The sequence below is a fragment of the Gossypium arboreum genome, chromosome 7 (genome assembly GCF_025698485.1).
Source record: "Gossypium arboreum isolate Shixiya-1 chromosome 7, ASM2569848v2, whole genome shotgun sequence".
NCBI lineage: Eukaryota > Viridiplantae > Streptophyta > Magnoliopsida > Malvales > Malvaceae > Gossypium > Gossypium arboreum.
The window spans coordinates 60,093,891-60,097,889 of NC_069076.1; positions in this window are offsets into that span (position 1 = coordinate 60,093,891).

The following is a 3,999-nucleotide window of genomic DNA, read 5'->3' on the forward strand; positions in this document are numbered from 1 at the left end:
ACATGAGCATTGAAGCCCTGTAGGAGAAGATATCCAGGTCGTAATGCTCGAAGGTCAGTGTAGTCGACCCCTATAACATGGGCGACTTTAACTAATAAACTGTACCAATTGGCCCGACCAAAAATTCTAGAAATAAATCCAGGCATGGATATATGAGTCTAGTTTCAGGGAAAATTTACAGAACTGATTTTCTAGTTCTGGAACTCGAGATATGATTTCTAAGGTGACAGTGACGCAGTTAGCTAGCCTGCTGAAGGTAAATCAATTATTTCAAACAGAGAAATAGGGAAGCCCGGTAACACCACGTGGTCAAATCCGGTGACGGTCACGGGTTTGGGGTGTTACATTTTATTGGTATCGAGCCAGGTTTAGTCGGTTCTAGGACTACCATAGCGTGTGAGTCTAGCTATACATGCCCAAAATGTTAGTGCTTAGAAATGTGATGACTTCGACGGTTGAAGTTTTTGTTTTGATTTGCAAATGGAACCCGGGTAGAGACCCTTGGCGGATGATGTTGAAAGTGTAGCGGCTGTTCTGCGCAAGGGACACCGCCTGTTGAGCCTCGATCATCCATGAATAATCAAGTGAAGGCGAAACAAGCCTTCTTCACCATGATGAATGAGTGGGTCGCATAATATGCCCGAGCCAATCCGTTGTCCAACCATTCACGAATTTAAATACTCCACCCAAGAGCCCGTAATGCCTCCGATTCATCGATCCTGTGAGGCTGAGTAAACCACTGTGGACTTGATTAGGAAGCGTGGGGAGGAGTTCAAGGCCATAGTTACCGATGATGCCGAAAAGGCCGAAGTTCGCTCGATAACACCATTAGAGTGTTAGATGAACTGTCATGCACACCGATGAATGTCTTAAGTGTGCTATATCCTTGTTGCGAGACTCAGCTTACTATTGGTGGAGGACTTTAATTTCCATAGTCCCAAATGAACGAGTTACTTGGGATTTCTTTCAATCCGAATTTCGAAAGAAATACATTAGTCAACGGTTCATCGATCAGAAGCGTAAGGAATTCTTGGAACTCAAGCAAGGCCGGATGACAGTATCTAAATACGAACATGAGTTCGTAAGACTTAGTCGGTATGCTCGGGAGTGTGTGGCTGGTGAGGTTGCTATGTGCAAGAGATTAGAAAAAGGCTGAATTTGAAGCTAGAGATTTTCGTAAAAGATCGATGGGTAAAGCTCCATTCTCGGCTGTAAAGAGGTTCAGGGAGGACACTAATAAGTCGAGGGTGATCATGGAATTTCCATCGAGCCGACCATTGACGGACTCGAGCTACTTCGGTAGCTAGTGTGGGCAATAATCGTCAAGAGAAACCTGAATGCCCCCAATGTGGAAGACGACACCTAGGTGAATGTTGGGGTAAGTCTGTTAATAGGGCCTGTTATGGATGCGGTTCGAAGGACCACTTCATTAGAGATTGCACGGAGCTAGATGAGAAGAATAAGATGCAAGGTGCAAGACCTAGTGAAACGACGGCTAGAGGTAGGCCCCCGAGAATTTCTGGAGGTAGGGGTGGTAATCAGAGAGGAGCCTCTGATACGACTGTTCGATCCGAGACCCGTGCTCCTGCTAGAGCATATGCCATCCGTGCACTAGAGGTGGCATCCTCCCCTGACGTTATCACTGGTACTTTTACTCTCTTTGATACTAGTGTGATTGCATTGATTGACCCCGGCTCTACTCATTCATATGTATGTGAAACCTTAGCATCCAATAAGACTCGCTGTTGAGTCATCGAGTTCGTAATTCGGTGTCAAACCCTTTAGGTCAATACGTGCTCGTTGATAAAGTGTGCAAGAGATGCCCCTAATAATTCGAGAATCTGCTTTTCCTACCGATCCGATGCTTCTACCATTTGATGAATTCGATGTTATTCTTGGTATGAATTGGTGATCAGTACATGATGCGTTGGTGGACTGCAAAGGAAAACCATTGATTGGAGGAGTGCAAATAATGAGGTAGTCCGAGTTGAGTCTCTCGATTTAAAAGGAGTGCCGCGATAATATCTTCTATGACCGCCGGAGATATGTGAAAAAGGGTGTCAAACATACCTTGCGTATGTGTTTGAAAGTAAAGAGACGAAAAGGAAACTCGAATCGGTACCAGTGGTTTGTGAGTATTCGAGATGTTTTTCCGAGGAGTTACCGGATTGCCACCGGTTCGAGAAGTGGATTCGGCATCGAAGTTGTACCGGGTACTACGCCGGTCTCAATAGCCCCGTATCGTATGGCATTAACGGAATTAAAGGAATTGAAGGTTCAATTGCAAGAATTGACGGGTAGAGGTTTCGCTCGACCGAGTTTTTCTCCATGGGGCGCACCTGTATTGTTTGTGAAAAAGAAGGACGGAACCATGAGGTTGTGCATCGACTATCGTCAACTCAATAAAGTGACGATAAAGAATAAATATCCATTGCCACGAATTGACGATTTGTTTGATTAATTAAAGGGAGCCTCAGTGTTTTCAAAGATAGATTTGAGGTCGGGTACTATCGGTTGAGGGTCCGAGAATCGGACATACCCAAAACCGCTTTTAGAGCGAGGTACGGTCACTCTGAATTCTTGGTGATGCCGTTTGGGCTTACTAATGCCCCGCAGATTTATGGATTTAATGAATAGAATTTTCAGGCCATACTTAGATCGGTTCGTAGTTGTATTTATCGATGACATTTTGGTCTATTCGAGAGATGAAACCGAACATGCTGAGCACCTGAGGCTAGTGTTGCAAATTTTACGAGATAAGCAGTTATATGCAAAGTTCAGTAAATGTGAATTTTGGTTGAAAGAGGTTAGCTTTTTGGGGCACGTGGTGTCCGCATCGGGTGTCAGGGTGGACCCGAACAAAATTTAGGCCATAGTCGATTGGAAACCTCCGCGGAATGTTATCGAAGTTAGGAGCTTTTTGGGGCTTGCCGATTATTACCGACGATTTGTAAAAGGTTTTTCGATGATAGCTGCACCGATGACGAAACTACTCCAAAAAGATGTTAAGTTGAATGGACGGAGAAATGTCGAAAAGTTTCAATCAACTGAAAACTTATTTGATGAAGCCCCAATTCTAGTGCAACCCGAATCGGGCAAAGAGTTTGTCATTTATAGTGACGCCTCCTACTTGGGTTAGGTTGCGTATTGATGCAAGAAGGTCGAGTTGTGGCCTATGCATCGAGACAATTAAAGCCACATGAGAAAAATTATCCCACCCATGATCTCGAATTGGCGCCATCGTATTCGCCTTTAAAGATATGACGACATTACTTATTTGGTGAGAAGTGCCATGTGTATTCGGATCACAAAAGTCTCAAATATTTGATGACTCAAAGAGACTTAAATCTGCGACAAAGACGTTGGCTCGAGCTGTTAAAGGATTATGAGTGGTCATTGACTATCACCCGGAAAGGCTAATGTGGTTGCGGACGCCTTAAGTCGTAAATCACTATTTGCGCTATGAAGCGAGGAATGTACACTTGTGCATTCTACCCGACAATGTGTTAGTAGCTGAATTGAAAGCCAAACCATTATTGATACGTCAAATTCGTGAAGCTCGAGAAAGTCGACGATGAGTTGGTTGCAAACGGCTGAGTGTGTTCGAACAAGGACTCGAATTTCAAATCGATAATGACGATTGTTTGAGGTTCAGAAGTCGTCTGTGTGTTCCAAAGAATTTGGAACTTATTTCGATAATTCTGAACAAAGCCCATTGTAGCCAAATGGCAATCCACCCGGGGAGTACGAAGATGTACAATGATTTGAAACGTCGGTTTTGGTGGCATGGTATGAAACGAGACATCTCTGACTTTGTTTTGAGATGTTTAATATGTCAACAAGTGAAAGCGGAGCATCAAGTGCCTTCAGGATTACTTCAGCCGATCACGATACCCAAATGGAAATGGGATCGAGTAACAATGGACTTTGTGTCTGGGTTACCATTAACTCGAATAAGAAAGACTCGTGCAGGTCATTGTTGATAGACCGACCAAGTCC